The sequence below is a fragment of the Gambusia affinis genome, linkage group LG19 (genome assembly GCF_019740435.1).
Source record: "Gambusia affinis linkage group LG19, SWU_Gaff_1.0, whole genome shotgun sequence".
Classification (NCBI taxonomy): Eukaryota; Metazoa; Chordata; class Actinopteri; order Cyprinodontiformes; family Poeciliidae; genus Gambusia; species Gambusia affinis.
The window spans coordinates 7,303,917-7,317,028 of NC_057886.1; the positions used below are offsets into that span (position 1 = coordinate 7,303,917).

The 13,112-nt window shown below is 40.7% G+C and overlaps 1 long non-coding RNA gene across 1 annotated transcript; it reads left to right on the top strand.

The window, feature by feature from the left end:
• The first annotated feature begins 5,119 nt into the window (after positions 1–5,119).
• Positions 5,120–6,184, top strand: LOC122822244. The gene is made up of 3 exons (XR_006369118.1): positions 5,120–5,307; positions 5,429–5,495; positions 5,782–6,184. It is a non-coding gene; the product is annotated as an uncharacterized LOC122822244 (long non-coding RNA).
• The last annotated feature ends 6,928 nt before the right edge of the window (positions 6,185–13,112 follow it).

Below are 13,112 nucleotides of genomic sequence, written 5' to 3' on the forward strand. Positions count from 1 at the left end.
TTCACCATTAAAAAAAGTGAGAAGACATTCCATGCATGAACGCCGCAGAGTTAGAATGCCTTGCTGAACTTTCCTTTCCCTTCAAGCTAAACTAACTCCTATTAACACCAGAATCTTCTGGTATAAACAAATTGTTCATTTCAAAGTGTCTTAAAAAAAGAAGAAGCTGATTTTATTTTATTACTCACGGTGGAAAGTGCCTGTCAGGGGTGTTTGTGTACCATCGCCATCTTTAATATCCTGAAGATGTTTTTAGCTAATTAAGCATCGTTAAGGTCCCCGGTGACACTGCGAGATGAAAGCAGTTTGATCAAAGTTTTACAGCATCATAAACACAGTACTTGAAGCTTCTGCACGGTGCCACCGAACTAACACTAGAGCAAGTCAAAACCGTCTCGTTGTGCCTCTGTTTGTCTAGTGTCTTTGATATTGGTGTTTGTTCAGCTCGTGCCATAACTTTTTAGGGCTTTTTTCCCCCTTCTTTTTATTGTAATGTCATTGTGTTTATGATATATGAAACTGAAAGCTATTGTTGGAGATACTTTTGTTGCCATTCTGCTCTATGATCTACGCTGATGCCGTTGATTGCACAAACACTGTTGACGTCCACGTCCTGTATGGTGTCGTATTGTTCTGAACACGTGCTGTGTACAAAACTCTGAATCTTTATTAAAGTTGTGATATTTTGGAGAAAGGAATGTGGTCATTTGGTTTCACCTAAAGCCCCAAATTATAGAAATGAAGCTTGCTGGGTTTCAGAGTAGTGTCCCATGGAAACTATACTTATAAAAAAAAAAATTTTCAAGCAGAGAAAATGATGAGAATCATGGAGCGAGAGGGAAACAAAAAAAGGGCAACTGATGACATCTGAAGATTATTGTAGTAAAGAAAAAAACAACAACATTTGTCCGATTCTAAAAGAAGAGAATCAAGGAGAGGGAAGTGACAGCTCTTCTTGTATTCAGCGATTGCATTCAATGCAGCAAACTGTTGGAACAGATGAGCAGCAGCAACAGCAGCAGTATCTCTCTCACACACACGGTACTTAAATAAAATTTTAATCTGCATCAGAAAAAAGGAAAGAAAACTCTTCCTTACAATTCAATACAGACGTACGTTATGAGTCCCAAAGGAGAATCAAATGCTCGCCTGAAGCGGGAGTTGTTTAGTCATGTAGTACAAAGAAACAAGGAGCTGTCTCTAAATGAGAACATCATCATTAGTGGTGGAAAAACATATTACTTCCACATTTGTTCCTTGTAATATATAATACAATCCTGCCTTTCCCAGGACTTTTTGAGCTGGCAGGTTACTTTTTTTCTTTTTCTTTTTCTTCTTCTGGCGATTGCCCAGATGGACTGCAGTCTGAGATTTTCCCAAAAATATAGGGGCTCCTTTTCTGGGGAGTTTCCGTAACTTTTCTGGGATTATTTTCTTTGAACTTGCAGATTACTTCTTGGGGTTTGCTCTACACTTATCAAATGGCTTGGATCATAATAAAGCAAAAAAGAGGGTTTCCAAAACTTTTAGGCTATTCTTCAAGCTGTTCAAGCGTCACTCTCTTGGAAGTTGAAGCTTAAACTTGTTGGAGCGAAATGTTGACAAGTTCAACATTTAAACTTGTTGAAATGTATAACATTCAGATGGTAGGTCCCAACAATAGCATAGAATAACTTGTAATCTGAAACCTTGTTTCAGAACATGGAGTCTGCAATCTTCTTGAGGCCACTTACACTGACGTTTAAGTAAAATTACAAAGAAGTGCTGGTAAGGTACAAAGTCTATGTGAATTCAGGGAAAATGGCATGAAAGTCATATTTTAATTCAGAAAAAGTAGGCTCTCACTTCTGTTTTCACAAAAGGAAACTCCAGACGCTGCATTCCTTAAAACCGCCATCTCTTCGATTGCCAAAAAAGAAACTAAAGCAATGCAAACGTCTCGATTGTTTTTAAAATCACGTTTTTGCAGAAAATAATGAAAAGAACAAACATATACACTATTTGTTTTAAAAGTCTTCATCAGACCTGATAAGAAAACAAGCTTGCTGGAGGAAGCAGGACGCAAACAAAGAACGCAACAGCATGTCTCATTTGTTGGAAGATATTGTTAACCGTGCGATATTCCTCCTTGCATATACACTCGTGTGACAGTTGATTCAAACATACTTTATTCATTCCTTGCATTTTTACTTGTTTATTTATTTATTTTTGGTTTCCACGGTTTCTTCTGCCAAGAAGCATTCAACACTTTTCCTGGCACTAAAAGAGCCACGCAGAGAACTGTCAAATGACTCAGAAATGTGACAAATCTCTCACCTTTTAGTTGGACCAATTAGCATATAATCCGCTGGGCTGTTGGGAGTCGGGGAAAACTCCAGTGACTTTCTGGTGACAGTGTAGCCAGCTATTCTAGTAAGTGAGACCTGACATAGCTCTATATTTTTCTCTATTTCCACAACAACAAAATCATACTTATGATTATTGCCAGAGGTTTTTTTGGCTCTAGTGGCTCATCCAGTTGGCTCTTTTTTTTTTTCTTTTTTTTTTGTTCATGTTTATCCCCTGGCACGATGACGCCCCGGGCAGTGAGCCGACCCACATCAAAAACAGCCCTAGTTTAATGTGTTGTTATCCAATCTGCCTATTTTTTAAAAATTCTTATTCTTTTTTTAAAAATTGCCTTCCACAGCTACACCTCACTACTTTCTTTCGTGTTATAACATCTGTGTGTCCTCCTGCCAAATTCATGAGAAATGTGGGAGGAAACAAACAATCACTCAAGCAATTTCCATCTCTGAACAGTTCACTATTTTTGCTTTAACTTAACAAATGAGAGCACCAAACGTGGGAGTATTTGACTTTTTCTCACTATTACATAAAGTTAACGGCGCATTACAGCACTGCAACAATGTCTTAACCTTTGACCTCCCCCTTCTCCAGCTTCAGTTAAACCTTCCTGACTGGCAAGAACGACCACCATCTTTAGGGTTCAACCCGTGTCATCCACTTTCCCTGCAGATTACCGGTTGCCGTCTAATCCTGTGTTGGAGTGAAGGGATTGCGGTCCAATCTAATCCAACAAATCGTTTGGGTTTTTTTGTGCTTACTGACACCACTGCAACTCATTTCATGCAAACATCAATGTCGCTGCGTGGTCAGCACTCATCTTCGATGAAGAGTGCCTAAGCTTCCCTCGAAGTAATTTAAAGGGCGAGCCGGCTCTTACAGCCGAGGGTACCAAAGCCTTTGGGCTTTCAAAGCTTAGGCATCCAACTGAAACAGCTTCTTTTTTTTCTCTTCTCTACAAATCAATCTGCAGATTTAACAAGTGACTTAAAAAAAAAACAACAGCTGCCTCTGCTGGGATTAGACATTAAGTAGACAACCACTCATTTGCAGCCCTGAGGAATCCTAACAGAGCGATAACAATGAAATCAAACAGAGCGGTCCGTCAGCCAAGGCCCAAAGTACATGTGAACAATTTATCTCTAAAAACTGAAGAGAGAAACGAAAAAAGATAGATGGAATGTGTGTGAAACATGTGGCTTGAAATATTTCAAAAAAGAAGGAAAGGAAAAAAAAGAGACAGGAAGAACATGTTCAAGAATGACTCATCACACACCGCGGATCCAGACGACACATCATAGTCCATCGATGGTTTTTACTTATTATCTTGGATTCATTAGCCCATACAGCTGTGGTAACTGCAAAATAATGTCAATTGTTGTTGAAATGATTGTCTTCTAGTGTTAGTGGTTCGTAAAGCTGGGATATGTAAGTTTTCTATATATAAAAATGCTTTTGTCATATTTCATCTTACCATCTGTGCAGAGCCTGCTTATGAGAGCCAGCAGGTTGGGTGTGACTACGTGTTAATTTACACAGTTATTAATTGGACAACAATTTCCACAAAAAACATCTTCAGTTGATACCTCAGTATTGAAACCTAATTTTTTAGATAATAACAGTAACAGTAACAATTTCCTTCTGTTGCCAGGAAAATCTTCAAATCTTAACTTCATTGATAACCTGAGGTCGGTTTCTTAAAAGCAGAAATTCCCTGCAGTGGATCACCACCATCAGTCAGGATTTAGGCCGTAAATTGATATTTAGCAAATCAATAACTGCAAGATGATGACCGGTCAATACTCTGAATATTGACTCTCTGCACCATTTTCTCGTGAAGGCTTTTAAAACCTGGACATTTTAGTCGTTTTCCATCGTGTCAGAAATGCTTAAAAAGAGTACTTTGTGATCCAAACTGCTCAGCCTCCACTTGGTCCAAGGCCAGAATCATTACATTTCTTTCTCTCTCCACACAATAAACCCCCCCTCCCCCCCACACACACACAATCACACACAAACACATTTTCTGCAAATGGTCCAAAACTCCCATGGAGGCTCCATCTGGACAGGAACAGGCTCTTCCTCCGTTCTTCGTCACCCACTTTGCATCTTTCATCCTCCCACCATCCCTCACTTATCTGTAACAGCTCTGTTATTTAGCGCTCCTTTGGATGGGAAGCTCCGGGCTTCGTGTGAGCAACTGAAAGAACAGGAGTTGCCGGATCCGTTTGCCCCGCGAGGCAACGTTGCAAAAATACATAACGCTGTTCGAAGCGGCGTGCGATAAATTGTGTTCATCTGCCAACAATGTTTTAATGCTGCCGCTTCAATCCGCTAAAGGCTGATGCTTAAAACGACCTCTGATGTTCTGAGGGTTTCGCATCCATTTGTTTCACTGAGAAATGTATGATTATTGCTAAAGGCCTTCCTGTGCAACTATTTTATGTTCTTCTCTTCAATTTTAAAGCTTTTACCCTGTGATATTTTGTTTACAAAAGAATATTCTGCCTGGTTGTTCAGGGTGATGTTTAAAAGAGAAAGCGAGAGACAGAAGCTGTCACATTTTTTTTTTTTTTTTTTTTTGTTCATTCACTGCAATATTTCAACAAATGTCTAGCTCCAGGAAATATACAGTAAAGACCAAAATTTTGGACACACCTTCTAATTGGATTCAATTAGAGGGTGTGTCCAAACTTTTGGTCTGTACTGTATATATAAAAAAATAAGTATCAAATGAACTCCAGTTGCTTAGATCCATGCTTATTTTCTTATGCAAGTTAACTTTTGTTCTGTTTCTGTCATGATGGGTACCAGTTTCTTAATCCACATGCAGAACACCGGGAGAACGGGACATCAGATAAATAAAGTTTATTGAACAATATGAAAAGGCTGGTGAAAGGGTCTGGTCCTTGGAAGGGCACACGGGATCGTCTGCACACTGAAGAGCAGCAAAGGAAGATGGTGAGTTGTTTTTTTTTGTTTTTTTGGTAATTTTAAAGCAGTTATATTTTTTCTCTCTGTTTCTGAATAATTAAGTGGCATTACAGTCAAAAATTTTGCAATACCTAATCTTTGCCAACAGGAGGCGATGGCTACCTGACAGCATCAGGATTCCAAATTAGAAGATTTTGAGTGCTGCTAAAGTCATGGTAGGCTAAACTTCTCCCAGCGCAATCATAGCTAGTCTTTAACATTTCTCACCATTTTCTCTCAGCTTTATAAGTTTCCCTGCTTCTATTTGACGTTTAATGGAAACAGAATCAGAAAAAAAGTGAAGCAGCTCTCTTACGTTTGGCCTTTAGGTCAGCAGATGATAGGTCGTCCTATGTCATTATTCTGAACAATTTTGGACGTGTAGTTAACACAGACACATGACAAACCAAATTCTGGCTCTAAATTCTCCATTTTGGAAAAAATCTCTTTTCTCCCCTCCAGCTTCTCGGTGTACAAGAGGAGCAAATGCACCAGAGAAGCACCATCTTTGACAGTATCGCCATTAATGTGTTTCGTTGGCTTATCTTCTCTTCACCTGATCTCGGTTTCGCCCGTGTACGTCTGGGAACGAAGCCGGTTTTCATCTCCGGAGCTCATTGCCGTGCTGCTGCCGACATCCTTTGCTTTTCCCTCTGGATTTATGTTTGGACTCTTATTGGATTTTCTGGCCTGCAGCCCCGTTCCTTATTAATTCATTTGTTACAGTGTTTGTTCTTTGTTTACCCGGCTCCTGTGTGCTCTCGTTAGTGTCCTTAATTAAACTCAAGTCTGACAAATCGCTGCATTTTCCTGTTTAGTTCGTCCTCATTCCCCCGTCTTTAGAACCCTTCTACTATACAGTCCAGACAATAAACCTTCTGATTATGGCAACATCTTTGCGTCTTTTTGTCTAATCAATGTTATTGGCTTTTGAAAGCCAGAACATGAAGAGCGCGTTTATTTTTCTGTGGTCCTTTGTAGACATTTACAGCTTCAAATACATAGAAATATTTTTGGAAGAATGAGAAGGTTGATGTTAACGTTTAGGTCGTTTGGTAGACAGTGATGTCAGTTTCTCTAAATTGACTTCTTTTTTCTGTGACTATTAATCTACCTCATAATTTCCAATCAGGTAATCAAGAGCGCATTTGGAGGAGGAAACACCATCAGTATTTTATTAGTGTATCAGCAGTCATTAGGAATGATACCTTTAAACAAAATCTGTCTGTTTTTTTTGCTTCACTCTTAAACCCACTGTAGCGCCTGCTCTTTCAATTTCCTGGCTGCTACAAATGACACTAAGACTTTATTTTGACGTGGAAAATACATTCAAAACGTAGAGTTTTGTCCGGGTCCATTCAACCGGTGAATGCGCAATTTGGAGGTGTGTGCACAATTCCTCTTCTGGGATCAATCTTACACTTTTTTTTTTGTTCATTTTGCACCTTGCAGCCACAGATCCAAAAGCTTTATAAAAAATGACCATGGTTGCCTGCCTGATTAGGTGACTAAGCGCCATATTTCTTCTAAACATTGCAGGAAACTTATCAATAGGAAGAGGACTGTACTTAATGCATCCCTCAGGAAATACCCTGAAAAAAAGCATAAATTTTCTGCAAAATCTTTAATGTCGTAATGCAGTCTTAGTCTGATCTAACACTCCAACCTTTGTCTTCCCCACCTCTTGTATCCCCCCAGAGGTTTTTGTCCTCAACAGCGTTTTGTTATTCCCGTCTAAAGAAGAGCTCTTTCACATTTACTGTGGCATTTTCAAGCGAATCCGCTCTCGATGCTGATCCACCCACTCCCAATCAAATTATCCGCCGCGTTTTGGGAAGGCCATCAATATTTCAGTCTGCCTCGGACACAGTTTTTTCTCTCGCTTGTGCGCGCCGCGTTGAATTTCCAATAGAGTTGGAGAATGACGAGAGAACAAAACTGTCATGTGAAGATAAACGAGTGTGAAGCCACGAGCGGGAGAGTGAGAAAACGAGTGGCTTGTGATAATGTGAGACGGCAGCCGGAAAATCCAGGGAGACAACCGAGTGGCGGCAGAGTCGTAGCCGGGAATGTCCGCTTTCAGGATGACACCCATCCAGCTTACAATAAGTCTGAGATTCTTTTGTAATACCTCGCTGTCACGTTACTAAAACATTATCCTGTCGCTGCTTTCTTGCTAATCAATAGATTATGAAAACACTCACGGAGTGAGGCGTCCTCGTCAGCTTCAGACTAGAGGCCTCCGAAAGGCTTTTAATGCCATCTGTTCAAAATCGATTTGAGACACAGGCAGGTAGTCAGATCCATTCCGCCATTTTTTATTATTATTATTTTTACTAAACGAGTCTCTTCCCTCTTCCTCTTCACTCTCTTGGACTATTTTTTTTTCTCCGCTCTGCATTTGAGAATTCATGCACACATTCACAACAAGCCACGTCTTCAGCCTGGTTTCATTGCATGAGTAACGGATCCTTCAGGAAGGAGCCGAGCTCTCAGTCAAACTCATCAGCCTGGAATCACGTTTGCTACAATTAGTAGCGATGCATCAGTTCTTTGAGTCACAGTTAACGACGCCAGATGAAATGTCAGAAGCACAGTATTCCTCGACGCCAGGCTCTTTCGATTGTAAAGTCTCTCTCTGTTTTTCAATTCAGGAAACTCCATCTTGATACACCCCTGAAGCTCTGGAAAATCAATAGTTTGAAGCAGATCATAACAAGACACATAATCTTTCATTTCTCATCGTTTCTTTGTCTTAATCAATGACTGCTACTCACTCATGACGTCACATTTGACAGATTGTAGAAATTTCAAAATAAATGAATCAATGAGATGTGGGCATTTTGTTCAAATGTACACATTTTGTTGCTTTTCTGTCACACGATAACAGCTATTTTGAAATAATTTTCCCTTGAACCCTTTCTAAAAACTCAGCAAACGTAGCAAAAAGCATCGTCAAGGATACAGTGGCTGTTCCTGGATGTTAAGTCAATTACAAAACACTTTCATTTTTGTTTTTTTTTGTTTTTTGTTTTTTGTTTTGTCCAGCAGCCATTGTAAAGCTGAGCAGCTTCGCTTGCGTTACTGGATGAGGTTCAGTGGCTGTTGATTTCTAACGTTTTTACCACAAAGTTTTTCAAATGGCTTGTTTTCCAGACGGCAATGAAACCCCTGCAGCTGCATTTTGTAGGGGGTTTTAAAGCACTTTGCTGTTTCTGGAAGCAGTAAAGACCTTAAAGAAGTACAAAAACACTTAAAAAGGAAATTTTCCCTGGACACAACCCCCTTACAATCTGATCATTACTTGTTTCGTCCTTTAGAGAAGATTCGTGGTAATCAGATCAAGTGTTACTCTGTAAAGAATAATAAGGTTCCCTGTGTTTTCTTCTCTAGTGCAAAAGAAATAAAATAAAAAAATAAAATCATAGTTTTTCACCCAATGTTACAAAACCTATAAGCCTAGCATTTAGGTGCATACCTACCATGATACCAAAGTTTTAAACTTGAGTCTCAGTCATGACTTTTCAGCTGGGTATTAATATTGTTTTGACAGCTGTAAACCACATCACACGCATTTTTACTCCGCCAGCGGGCCAATCCGTCCGCAGCCGACCACGCATCCTTTTTGAACACTTTTAAATAATGAAACAACTACTTTTACATAGCCCTGGGTTTACAACACACACGGACACACACACTTGTCAGAATTGTGAAACGTATTACACTGATTACAGCGAAAGCATGTCTAGGATGATTCGCGCAGGGCTTGCACGCCTTTTGTTTTCCTCTCATTAGCGACAACAATCGCTTCCTTACGCAGCGCCGCGCGCGATCCTCAGACTCAAGTCGCAGCCAATGACAGATCACCCCCATGCGGAAAGACGTGAGAGCGGATTATCTCACAAGCTGTCACTTTGAGATGGATGCGGACGAGAATTAGAGCATTAGGTTGTGGAGTCAGGCGGGACAGAAATATCACATCTGCGTCGTATAAACACAATCACCTGGATTTTTACATCAGCTGTATGTGTTGTTTGTGAGTAAATATGTTTCCAAGTAGCATGTGGTTGGGTGAGCTGTTGCTTTCCCCTCTCCTTCCATCTTGCTTCCATCTCCTCCCCGTTTGTTTGGTCTTCTTTGTTTGCATTTGTACTTTCAGCAGCAGTCACCTGTTTCTCTCCATCTCTTCTCGCTCCCGGCCTCATATCCATCTACCAAACCTCAGTCCCAGCCTCCTCCCCTCCTTCTCTCTCCCAACATGAATTATTAAAGGCGATCCATACGGGGAGGGCAGCGGCAGCCGCCTGAGCTGCAGGAGCAGGCGCAGTCAAAGGCTCCTCAGCTCACAGTGTGAGGAAAGGAAATAAAAAGAGATGATGGGGAATAAATAACAGGAGAAAGGAGTAGATGAGAGAGGAAAAGTAAAGGAAAATACTCATGAAAAACTCATCAATACTTAGGGTGTATGTTTTTGATGAGTATTGGTGGCTGCCATTTCCCGTGGCAACCACTGAGCTGTGCGAAACGCTTGGTGGGACCGAGCCCCGCCTTCGAGGACCAAGCTCCTCCCCACCTCAGAGCTGCAGTTTCTGAGCTTCACTCTTAAAGAGCAGCCCTCTCTTGTGAGCTCCTTCAGACTAGCCAGTGGCAATTAGCTAACACCTGGTGTTTGCTCCCTTATCCTCTCAGGAGGAGCTGCGCATCTCATTATACGAGCTACTTCTTCGTGCGACGCTGACAAAAATGTTGCTAAAGGGTTAATAGAGAAGCCATGTTTTGATGACTTCTAGAGTTTCTTAAAGAGACAAAGCCCCAATTCCAAGGCGCTAAATTAAATCAAATTTCTTTTAAGTCATATTTGCTATATGCAGCATTTTATTACAACTGAAGATAACACAGTTACATGATTTTGTTATGAAACAGCTAAAATGCAGCTGGAAAACACATGATTCTGCATCAAGAAGGAAATTTCACGAGGCCGTTCAAACACATGCCAATCTAATCTTGTAAGTATTAACACAGATTTTCCTAACAAAACCAAACGACCGCTCACTCACCACATAAACAACCACATGAGCCAGTATAAGTAACTTCAAGTACAAATCCACAAAGCTCCCTTTGACTTTTGTCAGGCAGCCCTCAGCGTCTCCCTCCGGAGAGCCAGATGTGATCTTACATTCACTTTGTCTACTTATCCTGGGTTTTGCACAACAAAGTCGCCGGGAGTCGTCCCGCCTGTCGGACAGGAAAGCACGCGCGGCCCAATTAAGTGTCAAATTCTGGGTTGTTTCCAAGCAACCCACATTCAGCCACAGCTGCAGAGAGGGAGACCAGGGCTTCAAAGCTTTTGAAGGATGTTTTCGGCGTTTGAATGGGAGCGTTCGGCGAAGGCTTCCTGCGTGGGGAGAATCGGAAGAAGGCCGTGAGAATGGGAGAGAGGATGTGTTGAGAGGAAAAAGGCGCCACGTTGCGATATGATTCACTGACAACCTGCAATCAGATCTGTGCTTTCACGAAATAAACCTATCTGATGTGGAATCCTCGTTTCGGATGATCACAAGAAAATGTTGCCGGTTAGCGGTTGCTGACGAGAAACTGTGGGATTTTCTGAGAAATCTGGTCAATTAGGCAACAAAGAAATAGATTAAAGGTTAAATCTGATTTTTTTTTCTTTTATTTATAAACTGAATGAACTCTTGTGGCTTTTTATGATAAATCTTCAAATATGTAGCTTAGATACAATAATCCAGCCAGCTGAATATTTCCTGTTACAATGTGTGCCAAGGCTAAAGGGACAACACTCCAAATCCTTTGGTGAAAATAAGCAGCAGATTTGTGTACACATTTCTTACCTAATTATTTCAAAGTGAGTGGGACTCCTTTGTTTAAACGTGTGTAAGCCTAATTACATCTGAATTAACTCTTTCCCTTCTCTGTGGTCGTTTTGGTGCAACCTTATTGCAACGTGTGGTGTGTTTAAAGGAGCACTATTATGTAAAGTGCCACGGAGATGCATTTTCCACGTTTCCAAGCTCCGTGACTCCTCCACTCGGCTCCTTCAGACTAGCCAGCAGCTGTGCAAACATGCTGTGTTAATAGAGGAGCTACACGCAAAAACGCTAAAGGGTTAATAGAGGAGCCATGTTGTGATGTCAAATTGATTTTTACCCATATTTGGTAAGTACAGCAATTTAATAATACCTGAAGGAAACTGTTAAATAAAGCAGAGCAAAGTTTTGCAAGTAGCGCTAACAACTTTAGCGGCTAAGAGCAACATTAGGTTTGGTGTGATAAAAGTAAAAGTTTGTTTAGGAGAAAAAATATTTTAGCTCACAGATTGCTTGACGTGCACAAACTACCACATATTTTAAAATCTATGGTATCACAGAAAAATAAGTCTATGGAACCACTCTGCCCCAGTGACTCAACCTTTAGCAGAGCAAAAACATGATCGTGAATACTCAACACATTCTCACACCCGACTCGTCATATATTGACGAGTTGGGACGCCGTCTGACCATGCGTCACATATTGACGCGAAGGGTAGCCCCTTCGCGTCAATATGTGACGACTTGGGCAGGTTCCTTCACCGTAAAATGTTGACGAATTTAACGATTTCGGAAGGTCGCATATTTTACATGGATTATTCATGCGAATGGTCCTCGCAAACACTGCCGAAACTTCAAAACCCGCAAATTGGTTAGGTTTAGGGAAAAAATTACGGTAAGGCATATAAAACCCTCGGCCACATATTGACGCCGTGAAAATTACCAGCGTCAATATGTGACGCGGAAGGACGTCCCACGCGTCAATATATGACGAGTTGGGAGTGAGAACGGGTTGGGATACTGCATTACTTGGAATAGATTTACAAGGCTTGATGTTTATTTGGAGCATTTTCTAAAATTAATCGTTCTCTTTGTGTTATTTACAATGCTTAAAAGATGTCTGCATTTGTTACCCATCAATGAAATCCAATGGGATCTACTGTAGCACACAAAAAAAACATGATGTGCAAAATCCAAACAATTTAATTAGCAACAGACATTTAAATATTATTTTCATCGCCAGAAAAAAACCCAAAAAACGGTGAAGGTCGGGGGGTGGGGGGAAATGCCAGCTGGAGATTTAACTGATGTTCTTTAAAAAAGGAGCCGTCGTTAATAATAAAAAATTAAAAATGATGGAGGGAGACTGTGTTCGGGGTATGAATATTTGATGTAATCTGAGCTTCTTTGGAATATTAATTCAGTAGCCAGTGTGTGCGTTTCTGTTTGTGTGCACCTGAAAATCCCTCACCGGTGGATTTAAGCCACTTCTTCTCCATTTTCATCCAGGTTTCAGGTGAGGCTTTTTGCATAATGAAGTTATTTGCATTTAGGAGGAGATAAAAAATAAAAATAAAAAATAAAAAAGACAAAAAGAGAAATTTGAAGCAACAGGAGAGTAACAGAATGGTGTTACATCTCAAAGAGCATTCAAGGTTTTGGGTTTTGAAGTCCAGCCTGGTGTTCCTCTGCAGGGAGTTGGCGTGTTCTTCAGGACATGCGTGGGTTCCCTCTCGGTATTCTGGCTTCTCCCCCAAAGCTCAAAAATATGCATGTTTATTTTCATTTATCTTTCCAGAGTGCGTCTAGATGCAAGTGTATTCATGAGTGATCATTTGTCCTGTGATGGACGGCCAACCTGTCCCAGATGTGTCCATCCAGAGCCACAGGAGACAGACACCAGTGGATCTGTAAGGAAAGTGAGACCAACATCTGGGATTACTTTTGGCTTTCTATCAATTACTT